General features: G+C 40.5%; 1 long non-coding RNA gene across 1 annotated transcript; it reads left to right on the top strand.

Annotated features, from left to right (window-relative positions):
• The first annotated feature begins 717 nt into the window (after nt 1-717).
• Nucleotides 718-12,575, top strand: LOC138737462 (uncharacterized). Its single transcript, XR_011340941.1, has 2 exons — nt 718-803; nt 12,241-12,575. It is a non-coding gene; the product is annotated as an uncharacterized lncRNA (long non-coding RNA).
• Nucleotides 12,576-15,080: the final 2,505 nt, after the last annotated feature.

The raw sequence follows: 15,080 nt of genomic DNA, 5'->3' as shown, positions 1-15,080 counted from the left end.
GGAGTGATGTCAGTGCGCTTCATTAAGGGGAGTAATGTCAGTGCACTTCATAAAGGGGAGTGATGTCAGTGCACTTCATAAAGGGGAGTGATGTCAGTGCACTTCATAAAGGGGAGTGATGTCAGGGCACTTCATAAAGGGGAGTGATGTCAGTGCACTTCATAAAGGGGAGTGATGTCAGGGCACTTCATAAAGGGGAGTGATGTCAGTGCACTTCATAAAGGGGAGTCATGTCAGTGCACTTCATATAGGGGAGTGATGTCAGTGCACTTCATAAAGGGGAGTGATGTCAGTGCACTTCATAAAGGGGAGTGATGTCAGTGCGCTTCATAAAGGGGAGTGATGTCAGTGCACTTCATAAAGGGGAGTGATGTCAGTGCGCTTCATAAAGGGGAGTGATGTCAGTGCGCTTCATAAAGGAGAGTGATGTCAGTGCGCTTCATAAAGGGGAGTGATGTCAGTGCGCTTCATAAAGGAGAGTGATGTCAGTGCGCTTCATAAAGGTGAATGATGTCACTGCACTTCATAAAGAGGAGTGATGTCAGTGCGCTTCATAAAGGGGAGTGATGTCAGTGCACTTCATAAAGGGGAGTGATGTCAGTGCACTTCATAAAGGGGAGTGATGTCAGTGCACTTCATAAAGGGGAGTGATGTCAGTGCACTTCATAAAGGGGAGTGATGTCAGTGCACTTCATAAAGGGGAGTGATGTCAGTGCACTTCATAAAGGGGAGTGATGTCAGTGCACTTCATAAAGGCGGAGTAACTCGGTGATTTAAGGGGATCCCAACCCCACGATGACACGGTAAATGATGCATCACGCAAACTAGTCTCCCCGTCCCCCACACCACCTGTCAGTCGCCCCCCCCCCACCAGTTGTCAGTTTCCCTTTCACCGTCAATCGCGCTCCCCCACCCCCTTCACTTCGGCCCACCAATTGTGACATTATCCCCTTGGTCCACTGATTGCAGCATCCCCCTGGCCCACTGATCACAACATCCCTCTGGCCCGCCAAACACAGCATCCTCCCCTCAGCCCCACTTATCGTAGGGACTCCTCTGCCCCGCCAGCAACCCCTCTCTTCTGCCAGGGATTCCCTGTGATGCCAGCATGCGAGCGCTGATGTCACAGGAGTAACTGAGTCAGCCATTTTCACTTTCAAGCCACAGGAAGACATGACCTAGGTAAGTTTTAATAGGATCCATGACTATCTTCGAGGTAGAGCAGGGACCCAGTTGATTTCCGATGTGCCTAACTCAGTCAGACCCTTTCACAAATTGCCCTGTTAACCCCATTTTACAGGGCAGTTTAAAAAATGCCTTCTGCGTCTTTCCCCTTCTCTCCCCTTTCCCTGTCTCCTTTTGCAGACACATTCAATTCTCACCTCTCCCCTTATCATATCCAATTAACACCTTTTGTTGGTCTGGACTCCTCCCACGGCCAGCATTATTCTGAGATTTTCTGTTCTTTGGTCATTTTGCTTATTTCTTGAAGGGTTCAGGCCTGAAACGTCAGCAATATATTTTTGTCTCCTATTGACGCTGAAAGACTGGCTGAGTTCCTCCAGCATTTTGGAGTGTTTTTACTACCATATAAGGAAGTCATGTTGCAGCAATTTGAAACTTTGGTTCAGCCGCACTTGGACTATTGGTACAAATCTGGTCTGGCAGAGGATATTTTCCGGATGTTGCCTGGATTCAAGGGTAGGAGCAGTGAGAAAAGGTGGGACACATCTGGGTTGTTTTCACTGGAGGCCGAGAAAATAACAAAATTATCAACAACATGAAAAGGGTGGACAACCAGAAACTTTCTCCCGGGATAAAAATGTCATACACTTGAGCACCCATTCTCAACCTTCTTTCAGCCATAGCACTGCACCCCCCAACCCCCACCCCCCCCACCTCCCCCCCCCCACCCCTACATTCAGGACTCTGCTCAAAGTTTATGTACCCCTTCACTATGAAGCAGTCAAATTTTGGTTTCTTCTGTACTTCTACAACTGCATCAAAAATATAAAAATATTTATGTTATGTGAGGTGAAAAGAAAACAAGGCTTTTACTTAAATGCAGGGGGAGCTGTAGGCCACCCCCCCACCCCCCACCACACCAGCATTGAGAATGGACGCTGCAGAGGACATGCATTTAGGGTGAGCAGCTGAGATGAAGATAAATGGAGATGTGGGGTCAGGTTTATTTACACATAGAGTGGCAGGTGTTTGGAGTGGGATGCCAGGATTACTGGTGGAAGCATTTACAATAGTAGAGACCTACATGTGTTCGTGGAATGGCCTTTGGGGAACCTTTGACCATTGTTCTATTAGGATTAAGATAGTTATGGGAGCGATAGGGCAGGACCACGTGTTAGGGCAGCATGGTTAGTGTGGAGGTTAGGTTGAGTTTGAATCCAGTGCCATCTGTAAGGAATTTGTACATTCTCCCTGTGTCTACGTGGGTTTCCTCCAAGTGCTCTGGTTTCCGCCCGCCCTCCAAAAACGTATGGGGGTTGTAGGTTGATTAGAGAGTATGGGCTTGTGGGCCACAAAGGCCTGTTACCGTGCTGTATTTATAAATATAACATTTAAAATTCAGAATTGGAGCTAGTCTAGCTTTGATGGTATAAGACAAGAACTAGTTCAGGTTAATTGGAACAAGTTGTTTAAAGGAAAAGAAATAGTGGGAAAATGGGATGTTTTTAAAAGTGTGCTGACATAAGTCCAAGTCATGCACTTTTCTGTTAGGAATGCAAGTGTAGGGAGATATGGATGATGAGGGATATTCAGCCTCGGGTCAGGAGTATGAAGGAAGCATGGAGCTGGTACAAGCAAGTCTTGAGAACATTCAAGAAGATGCTGAAGGCCCTGATGAATATGATGGAAGATGATATTGTGGGTCTGATCAGATGAACCCAAGGACACTGTGGGAAGCTAGAGAGGAAATTTCATATACCTTGGCTTAGAGTTTAGAGGAGACATCAGGGGTACATTTCTTCTGTTGTTATTAAGTACAGGTGAGGTAGGCTGAGGGGACAGGGGAGGATTTGGAGTTGGGACTCGGCCATCGAGAGCTCCAGTGTAGGTCGAGGGGAGGGTTTGGAGTCGGGTGTCAGGAGCTCCGGATCTGGTGACCAGAGCTCCCAATACTGACTCCAAACCTTTCCCTCGGCAGTAGGTCTACATGCGTATATTGGAGCCCCCGACACCAGAGTCCCAACTCCAAACACTCCCCTCATCCTACCTGAACTATTTGTTCAAGGCACAATTTGTTCTCTTCAACAGCACCCCTCTGAGGTCTATGCCCTAGGTGTCTGCCTAGTTTGCCTAATGATAGTGCTGGACCTGTCCAGGATGATAATATTCCTTCAGAACTCGAGGTATCTAGTATTCTCTAGTGAGTATGGAGCTATGGAATTCAGCTCCTTTATCACTGATGACCAAGGCAGTGATCCAATGGACCCTGCTGAAAGGTTATTTGTAAGTAAGTGCCACTTAATAGCATCGCCTTCTATATTTATCTTAAAATTGAGAGCAGGAAGATTGGAAGGTAATTGGTCAGGTTGCATTTGTCTTACAGTTGTAACAGGTCAAATCTCGGGAAATCAGTTCTACTCACCTCATTATAGGAAGGATGTGAAAGCTATGGAGGAGATTTACCAGGATGTTGCCTGGATTGAGAATATGTCTTAAGAGGCAAGGTTAGCAGAGCTGGAATTTTTCTCTTTGAAGTGAAGAAGGATGAGAGGTGACTTAATAGAGGTCTCAAGACTATGAGAGGCACAGATAAAGTAGATAGCCAGCACCTTTGTTTCCATGGTGTGAGTAGCAAACACCAGAGGACACTTGTACAAAATGAAGGGAGGAGAGTTTAGAGGAGACATCAAGGGTACATTTCATCTGTGTGCCTGGAATGTATTGACAGGGGTGGTGGAGGAGGCTGGTATAATAGTGGCACTTAAGGCACATGGATGAAAGAAAAATAGAGGGTTTTTGGGTAGAGAAGATTTAGTATTTTTTAGGTATATATAGGTCAGCACAACATCGAGGGTCAAAGGGCCTGTACAGTGCTGTATTAATCCATGTAAATGTCTGCTTACTTAGATGCCTGTGTGTTAACTGCACTAGAACTGCGTGTCTACGGTTTCATCTGGAGCCTTAATCGAGAGCTACATAGCCAGCGTGTTGTCTGGTCCCATCATCTTTGCTGCATCCAGTTCTCTATGGATGACAGAATCATCAGGAGAAATGTTTCTCCAAATGCCACATGTACCAGTTTCTCTCCATCTCAAAGCTATTCTGTTTTTTTAAATTCCTTGGACTAAAGTGCAAAATCTTCCTCTATCTCTTGCAATCATCTCTTTGCCACCCCCATGCCCACTCAGTACACCTGCGATCACGTCTCTACACCTCCGCACCCATTCAATACACCTGTCTATATCCCCTGCGATCATCTCTCTGCCACCTCCGTGCCCACTCAATACACGTTCAGATACTATTTCTTGTCACGTAATAAAAAAGAGACGTAATATTACACAAAATTGCCATTACTCTGTCATAAGGCAGACCAAGATTCAGCATAGCATTAGTATTGCCTGGTGCTTCTTACAGAGAAAGAGAAGCAAAGGAGAGTCCCTTCAGAGTCACTGAGTTACATGGATTCACCTACAGTGCTCCCACATTCTCTGCAGCCACACAAGATTCCAGTTCGATCCATCAGCAACCCAAGCTCCAGATCCGCATCATTTCAAATCCCGGTACCTTGTGCCCATGAGCCAGTCTTGAGCAGCCCGTCGCCTGGAGTGAGTCCTTTGACCTCAAGCTGCCAGCAGCTGACAAACCGTGTGGGTTTCCTACTCGCAAATCAGCAACATCCCGTCTCCTTTGTGTGTCCTTCAGCTGCAGATCCCCTTGCTAATCCGCCTCCATGGTCACCCTCCTAGGGTCATCTCCTTTGCTTCGCCTTCTCAACGGGGGTGATCTCCCCGTTACTGGTTCCACCAGTGTATGCAGCACCTCAGGCTGCTGCCGAACATAGGCGCTGCCATCTTGGGCACAGACCCCCACAGTCGCAGGCCGCTTAAAGCCTGTAAGGAGCTGACAGTAGTTGGACAGGGTGGAAGGACCTCTTGGGGGAGCTTTGTGCCTTCTCTCCCTGGGTCCACACCAGGGGCAGTGCTGCCGTTACAGCAGCTCCAGCTGTGCCACCATTTTATTTAATCCCCCTTGCAAACCTTGAATCCTTTTCACTTTCTCATTGAACATCGATTCTGGAGGGAGAAATCTGCTCTGATTACTAATCCAGTGATACGATCACTCTGCTCCCGGGGTGACACTGCTAGGGTAGCAAATAGCATGACGCTATTAGAGCACCAGCAACCTGGGTTCAAATCTGGTGCTCCCATATCTGTGTGGGTTTTACCTGGGGGCTCCAGTTTCTTCCCACGGTCCAAAACGTACGGGGTTGTAGGTTGATTTGGGTGTAATTGGGCAGCATTGGTTTAAATGGCCGGAATCAGCTTCTATCATGTGGTATATTAATTTAAAAATTAAATTTAAAATTTTTAATTTAAAACATACTGTTTACATGGCTAGCCTAATAACACAAGGAACCATACTAACAATCCATAGACATGAGTTCCAAGTTGACATGGCAACTGGGGACTTCTAATTCAATTAGATAAATTTGGAGCAATAATGCAGCATCAGGAATGATTAACAGGAAAGGAATGAATTGCTGTTGAAGCTCATCTGGTTCACTAACACCCTTCAGAGAAGGAGAAGAACCTTAGTCATTTACTGCTGTTTGACCTATAATTTCCATGCCTGCCAATATCTCATCCCTCCATAAAGATGGTTCATGTGTGACACTGGAAGTATTATAATGTGATTAACTCATAATTGTCCTCTGTTCAAAGATAATCTGGGGCATTAAATAAGTACAGGCCATACCATTGACATTCACATCCTGAGAATGAAATAACTAAAATGATATCATCCTCATTATCATCTCCATCCTGGAACCAGAACCATTTAATGAAGAGATGATGTTCTTTCCAGATGAATGCAGTTTAACGAACCGAGCCTTTCCTCATCCAGGTTTTGTATAGTTCAGAATAAAATTGCTATTAGACCAATTGCCTTATCTATTGATGCAAATCATGTAATCCCTTCAGAGCCAAAGCAACCCTTCATCATCAGTTACTTGCAGAAAGTCGTGGGGTCATTTAAGAGATATTAAAAATCCATATTGGAAACAAATTTTCCATATATCTAGCTAGCATTGCCAGGGCAACCTCTGTTCTGTGAATTTGGAAGCGATTATATATGCTGATACTACAAGCCATTAATATTAAATCAACTGAAACAGAACAATAATAGAACCAATTACATAGAATTGATCCACATTCAAAAGAAATTGAACTGATCTGTTTCAGGTGAGTTTATATTTCATTGCTTTTGCAGTTGTGTTTCAATCCAATCCAGTCTAGATAAACATATGAAAATGGTAAAAATTGGACTTCGGTAAAAGCAAAATCCTTCCTTCTCAAGTCGGGGAGAGCATTCTGACTGGTGGCATCACAGTCTAGAATGGAGATGCAAAAGCACAGGACAGGAAAAGACTGCAGAGAGTTGTGAACTCAGCCAGTACCATCATGGGTGCCAGCCTCCACTCCACTAAGGGCATCTACAAGAGGCAGTGACTCAAGAAAGTAGCCTCTATTTACAATGACTCTCAGCACCCAGGCCAGGCCCTCTTCTCACTGCTACCATCAGGAAGGAGGACACCCAATGGCACAGGAAGAGCTTCTTCCCCCCACAGCCACCAGATTTCTGAATGGACAATAAACCACGGACAATTTCTCTTATTTTGCTCTCTTTTTTATTATGTAATTTATAGCAATTTGCACCTGTGATGCTGCCGCAAAACAACCAATTTCATGACATGTTCATGACCATAAATTCTGATTCTGATTTTGAGCCTGTCTTCTTTTTGCTCATACCTTGAAGAAGGGCTCAGGCCCAAAACATTGGTTATATATCTTTACCTCATGTGGAGCTCGTGATCTGCAGAATTTCTCCACCATTTTTGTGTCCTTCCTTTTCAATGCTATTTCAATTCCAAAGATGGAAAACATTTATTGTCCAATGTTTCCATTTCCAGTGCACCGGAATGCCCATGTTCAAATTCCTTTCCATTCATCCCAGTTATAGAATATTCCAAAGGACCAATCTCATTATATACATCAGATACCAAGAACCTGATTGTTGACTTCAGGAAAGGAAAGCCAGGGATATACAATCCAGTGATCATTGGGGCATCAGAGGTGGGGAGGGTGAGCACATTTAGGTTCTTGGGAGTCACTATCTCAGAGGATCTTTCCTGGATCCAACACACTTATGGAATCGTGAAGAAAGCACGTCAGCACCTCTACTTTCTCAGGAGTTTGCAGAAGTTTAGCATGACATCAGAAACCCTGGCAAATAAGGGGAGGGGATAGTGGGGTTAAAGGAATTTTAGATAGGAGAATAATGGAAATATTTTCTGTTTTAGAAATGTTGTCTTATAATGTGTTCAAAAAAAGAAAGCAGAAATGGATAAAAAGGAAAGGTGAAGCTGAGGAAACGGAAAGGAAAGATAAACAAAGTATGAAATGGCCATGTTGAACTATATGACTTTAAATATTAATGGAATACATAACCAAATCAAAAGGAAGAAACTTAAATTTACTGAAAAAAGAAAAAATTGATATAGCATTCATACAAGAGACACACTTAACTGAAGTGGAACACAAGAAATTAAAGAGAGATTGGATAGGACATGTAACAGCAGCATCATATAATTCAAAAGCTAGAGGAGTAGCTATATTAATCAGTAAAAATGTACCAATCAAAATTGAAGAGGAAATAATAGATCCAGCAGGGAGATATGTAATGATAAAATGTCAGATATATTCGGAGTTTTGGAATTTACTCAATGTATATTCACTTAATGAAGAAGATCAAAAATTTATGCAAGATATCTTTTTGAAGATAGCAGATATGCAAGGGAACATACTAATAGGAGGGGATTTCAACCTTAATTTGGATTCAAACATGGATAAAACTGGGGAAAAAATTAACAGAAAGAACAAAGTAACCAAATTCATAATTAAATCGATGCAAGAAATGCAACTTTTGGATATATGGAGGAAACAGCACCCAAAGGAAAAGGAATATTCATATTATTCAGGTAGACATAAAACATACTCAAGAATAGACCTATTCCTGTTATCAGCTCGCATACAAGAGAGAGTTAGGAAAATGGAATATAAAGCTAGACTATTATCGGACCACTCACCCCTGTTATTGACAATAGAGTTAGAGGACATCCCACCAAGAATGTATAGATGGAGATTAAACTCCATGCTACTTAAAAGGCAGGATTTTAGAGAATTAATTGAACGACAAATTAAAATGTACTTTGAAATAAATAAGGAATCAGTGAAAGATAAGTTTATACTATGGGACGCAATGAAAGCGTTCATCAGAGGGCAAATAATAAGTTATGTAACTAAGATGAGGAAGGACTACAACCAGGAAACAGAACAGCTGGAAAGGGAAATAGCAAATATAGAAAAAGAATTAGCAATAAAGGAAGAAACAACTAAAAGAAGAGAATTGGCAGATAAAAAAATAAAATATGAAACACTACAAACATATAAGGTGGAGAAGAACATAATGAAGACAAAACAGAAATATTATGAACTAGGAGAAAAAATGCACAAAATTCTAGCGAGGCAGCTTAAGGCAGAACAAACTAAGAGAATGGTATTGGCATTAATGAAAAAAGACAAGCAAATTACATATAATCCAACAGAGATTAATGAAAACTTCAGAGAATTCTACGAACAATTATACCAAACTGAAAACGAAGGGAAAGAAGACAAAATAGATGAATTTTTAACTAAAATTGAACTACCAACGTTACAAACAGAGGAACAAAATAAATTAACAGAACCATTTGAAATAGTAGAAATACAAGAGATAATAAAAAAACTACCGAACAATAAAACACCAGGAGAGGATGGATTCCCAATAGAATTCTATAAAACATTTAAAGATTTACTAATTCCTCCCCTTCTGGAAGTAATCAACCAGATTGATAAAACACAAAGCTTACCAGATTCATGCAAAACAGCAATAATTACAGTAATACCAAAGACAGGGAAAGATCCACTTGCACCAGCGTCATATAGACCAATATCTTTACTTAACACAGATTATAAGATAATAGCTAAACTATTAGCAAACAGATTAGCCGACTATGTACCAAAAATAGTAAATCTAGACCAAACTGGATTTATTAAAAAAAGGCGAACAACAGACAATATCTGTAAATTTATTAACTTAATTCATGCAGTAGAAGGAAATAAAACTCCAACAGTAGCGGTTGCTTTAGACGCAGAGAAGGCCTTTGACAGAGTAGAATGGAATTATTTATTCAAAGTACTACAAAAATTCAGCTTACCAGAGAAATATATTAATTGGATTAAAGCATTATATAAGGGGCCATTGGCGAAAGTGACAGTAAATGGATATATATCAAAACAATTTAACTTAAGCAGATCAACAAGGCAGGGATGCCCACTATCTCCCTTATTGTTCGCGTTAGCCATAGAACCACTAGCAGAACTGATAAGAACAGAAAATAAAATAAAAGCGATAAAAATAAAAGACAAGGAATATAAAATCAGTCTATTTGCAGATGATGTTATAATATACTTAGCAGAACCAGAAATATCAATAAAAGAATTACACAGGAAATTGAAGGAATATGGAGAAGTGTCGGGGTACTAGATTAATGCAAATAAAAGTGAAGCAATGCCAATGAATAATGCGGATTTCTCAAAATTTAAGAAAGAATCACCATTCAGATGGCAAACGCAAGCAATGCGATACCTAGGTATACAAATAAATAAAAACCTCGGCCATCTATATAAACTCAATTATTATCCACTAATGAAAAAATTACAAGACGACTTAGAGCATTGGAAAGACTTACCACTAACACTGATAGGAAGGATAAACTGTATTAAAATGAACATTTTCCCAAGGATACAATACCTATTTCAGACATTACCAATACACTTAACAGAGAAATTCTTCAAGGAGTTAAAGAAAATAATAAGGAAATTTTTATGGAAAGGGGGGAAACCGAGGATAGCACTAGATAAATTAACAGAATGGTATAAACAAGGAGGTTTACAACTACCAAACTTTAAAAATTATTATAGAGCCGCACAATTAAGATACCTATCAGATTCTTATCAAACAAGGGAAAAGCCAGATTGGACCAGATTAGAACTAGATAAAATAGGGGAGAAGATACCCGAACATATAAAAATTCTCCAGTATTGCATCATCTGCTCAACATTTGGAAGAAGATTCATGTAGAAATGAATAAAACAAATTACCAACTACCAAAACTAATACTGACGCAAAATCAGCTAATCCCTTTTACAATAGATAACCTTTCCTTTAGAGAATGGGAGAAAAAAGGGATCAAAAGAATAGCAAATTGTTGGCATATTACCAACTGAGATCCTACTTGAAGGACAAATTAGGAAGCAGTCTGAGGTTACCAGAGGGAAGTAATTTTGAATATGTGATTACAGACACAATGATAATCAAAAAATTTGTAACAAACATGTATATTAAACTACAAGAAAAGGAGAACGAGGAAACAAATGGTAAAACTAAACAAAAATGGGAACAAGATCTAAACATAAAGATAAAGAATGAAACATGGGAGAAGTTATGCTCCGGAACTATGAGAAATACAATAAACACGAGGTTACGTATGATAAGATACAACTGGATACACAGGCTATTCATTACACCTCAAAAGTTAAATAAATGGGACCCAACAGTATCTGACAGATGTTTTTGCTGTAAAAAGGAAATGGGAACAACAATTCATGCAATCTGGACGTGTGAGAAAGTGAAAAAATTTTGGGAAGATCTAAACCAGATATTAAATAAAATCACAAAAAGCAATATACCAAAAAACCCAGAGATCTTCCCCCTAAGTAACATAAAAAACAAAGAATTTGGACTCGATTTGGATGGAGCACAAAAAAGATTTGTTATGATAGCACTAGCTGTAGCAAAAAAATGTATTATGTCAACCTGGAAATTAGAAGATAACTTGAGAATACAACAATGGTATATAGAAATGAATAAATGTATTCCATTAGAAAAAATAACATATAATTTAAGAAATAACATTACAATATTTGAACAAATATGGGAGCCATACATGAAACACAATAGAGAAAACCTACCGTGGACATCTATCACCTAAAATGACAGGAGAAGAGAATGAAAAGAACTGACTCAGTGGAATTTCTTGTTTATTTTTATTGAGTGACAACATTGTTTGACGGGTTTAATGTATCTTATATTCTGAACTTTAAATAAATGGGAGGGGTGGTGAGGGAGGGAGGGTGGTGAGAGAGGGAGGGAGGGGAGGAGGGAAGGGGGGAGGAGGGAAGGGGGGAGAAAATGACAATGTATATATTTAAGAAGGAAATGTATGTATCTTGATCAATATGGTTTATAGTGTGAAAAATTAAAAAAATAAAAAAATAAAAAAAAAGAAACCCTGGCAAATTTCTACAGATGTGTGGTGTGGTGGAAAGCACACTGACCAGCTGCATCACAGTTTGGTATGGGTACACCAATACCCCTAAGCGTAAAGGCGTCCAAAGATAGTGGACACAGCCCAGGACATCACAGGCAAAACCCTCCTCACTATTGATTACGTCTACAGGGAATGCACCATTGGAGGGCAATAGCAATCATCAAAGACCCACACCACCCAGCACAAGCTCCATTCTCGCTGCTGCCATCAGGAAAGAGGTATAGGAACCACGAGACTTGCACCACCAGGTCCAGGGACAGCTGCTCCCCCTCTACCATCAGACTCCTCAGCCACAAACTCAATCAGGGGCTCATTTAAGGACTCTTATTTGTGCACTTTATTGATTTTCTTTGCTCTCCCTGTATTGCACATCAGTTTGTTTACATTCGTTCTCTGTTTTCAGTCCTTTTGATTGTTTACATGCTCATACTGTGTGCATTTTATTTTTTGCATGACCAATTAGTGGTAATTCTGCCACCCAGAGGAAAAAGGAATCTCAAAGTTGTTTGTGATGTCATATATGTACTCTAGCGATAAATCTGAAATCTGATTTTTCCTTTGTACAGGTTTCCAAGACAGCCAGCATTACTGCATTTGATTTCATGATGAAAAATGTTGATGCGCTCATAAAACTAACCTCAACCTTCGATGCAGTAATTTCCAACCTAAGAGCTAAGGTGACCAAGTTGTTAAATATAGTCAAATCTGACATAAGACCAGGATCAGATCTTGTGGAATGATGTTGAACCAAGTTCTTGCCGAGCTTTTCAGGCAGAAAGGAATACTCCCAAACCACTCTCTGGAAACAAAACAGTCTATCATTTCCAAAAAATGATTACTCCTGAATTAGGCGTTTGCATAACTCGGCAATGAGGAAATAAATCACTACTTACTTACCTAACATGAATGCATATTGTATTGGTTCTAAAGCTCTTTGATACATCTCAAATAAAATATGCTATATAAATGAGGTGAAATTATGCTGCACCTCCCTGTTCTATGAGTTGATTTGCCTAGATAGCATGAACACAAAGCTTTTTACTGTATTTTTGTCCTCATGCCAATAGAGCAATTTAGTTTAATTCTATACAAAGTCCTGGTTTGGCCAGTGCAAGGAACAATTCTGGGCACCATGACTTAGGAAGAAAGTATTTTTTTTACATTTATACATATGGCATGGTAATAGGCCATGTCTTAGAGGAGGTTCAGGGAAGACTTACCAGATTGAAACCAGGATTTCACAGGATAACTTATGAGAACAACATATTGAGTCAAATTGTCATGCAATATTAAAAAGGCCCTTTGGCCCAACTCATCCATGCCTACAAAGTTGCCCCTGACCTAATTCCCATTTGCCCCTGTTGTTCTCATATCCCTCAAAACAATTCCTATGAATGAATCTGTCCAAATTTCTCACAAACATTCCAATTGTCCCTGCCTCTACCACTTCCCAATGGAACCTCAATCTATATTGACATGAACCACTGGGATCGTTGTCAGAAAGGGTGTGCAAAATCATTGAGGATCACTTCCACCGTGAACACAGCATCATTCAGGTGCTTCTGTCAGGGAAGAGATACATGAGTGTCAGAGCCAGCACTACAAGGCGGAGGAGCAACTTCTTCTCACAGGCAGTGAGACTGCTGAATGACTAAAGGAACAGCTCATACTGACCATCCGAGACTCTCATATTTACAAAATAATATTAATTTATTCATTTGTATATATGAATACTTGTCCTGCATATATATTGTTGTCTGCATGTGTGTTATGACTGGTTGAGTGTCGGTGTGTTTTGCACTGAGGACCAGAGCATGCTGTTTCAATGGGTTGTAGTTGTACAAGCAGATGACAATAAACATGACATGATATACCTGCAACCCTGTGTGCAAAGATTTTGTCATGAGTTCCCTTTAAATCTTTCAGAGGGCACCTTAAATCTATGCCCTCTAGTTTTAGATTCACCTCCTCTTGGCAAATTACTTCTCTATGCATCTCACAACTTTGTAAACCGCTTTAAGATTGTCTCTCGGCTTCTTATGGTCCGGGTTAAAAAAGCTCAACCAGACTCTCCTTATTATTCAAATCCTCCAGTGCCGGTAACATCCTTGTAGATAGGGTTGTAAAGAAAGCTTTCAGCATATTGCCCTTCATATATCAAAGTATTGAATACAAGAGTTGGAATTTTAAGTTAAAATTGTTTCAGACATTGATGAGGCAGAATTTTGAGCAATATTGTGCAGTTTTAGTTAGCTACCTATAGGAAAGATTGAAAGTGCAGAGAAAATTTACAAGGATGTTGCCAGGACTTGAGGAGCTGAGTTGTAGGTAAAGGTTGAATAGGTTAAAAAATTTATTCCCTGGAGTGATGGAGAATGAGGGGAGATTTGATAAGAGGTATTCAAGATGATGAGGGGAATTGATAGAGTAAATGCAAGCAGGCTTTTTCCAGTGAGGTTGGGTGAATCAAGAGTGAGAGCACCTGGGATAAAAATGAAAGGAGAAATGTTTAAGGTGACCTTTAGGTGGAAGTTCTTCACACAGAAAGTAGTGAGAGTGTGGAAGTGGTGAATGTGGGTTCGATGTGGGTTTGATAATGTGCTTAAGTGAAATCTGGATAGAAAGAGTATAAGGACTATGTTCTGGGTTAGAATTAATGGGACTTGGCAGAATCATTGTTCACCATGGACTAGATAGGGTGATAGGCCTGTCTCTGTGCTGTAGTTTTGTATGGTTGTATTATTCACCACCCTCTAGATAAAGAAATTTCTTCTAATCAAGTTCAGGTTTATTGTCATCTGATTGTACATATACACATATAAACCAATGAAACAACATTGGTGGCATAATTAGAGTAGCAGTTAACGGAATACCATTACAGTGCCAGCAATCAGGACTGGAGTTCAAATCACCCTGTCTGTACAGAGTTAGAATGTTCTCCCTGTGTCTGCATGGGTTTTCCCCAGGGCTCCAGTTGCCTGCCACCATTCAAAATGTACTGAGGTTGCAGATTAATTGGGTTTAATTGGGTGGTACAGGCTTGTGGGCTGAAATGGCCTGTTACAGTACTGAATAAATATATCCAGACCATAGTGTCCACACACAGACACAAAGTACACTCTACACACAAACAACATATATTCACAGAGATCCAAAATAAATATATATAAAAATAAATTACAGGTTTCTAGGATTAACCATATAACCATATAACAGTTTATGGCATGGAAACAGGCTATCTCGGCCCTTCAAGTCCACGCCAGTTTACTAAAACAACTTCACTAGCTCCCCCCGCCTATTCTCCGCCCATAACCCTCTAAACCCCTCCTATCCATGTATATATCCAGCCTCCTCTTAAATGAAAGAATTGACTCTGCCTCAACTATTTCCTCCGCAAGATTATTCC

This window comes from Narcine bancroftii, chromosome 6 (assembly GCF_036971445.1).
Source record: "Narcine bancroftii isolate sNarBan1 chromosome 6, sNarBan1.hap1, whole genome shotgun sequence".
NCBI classification, from domain to species: domain Eukaryota; kingdom Metazoa; phylum Chordata; class Chondrichthyes; order Torpediniformes; family Narcinidae; genus Narcine; species Narcine bancroftii.
Note: the sequence above shows the minus strand (reverse complement) of the source record. Positions and strands in the feature narration are given on the sequence as shown.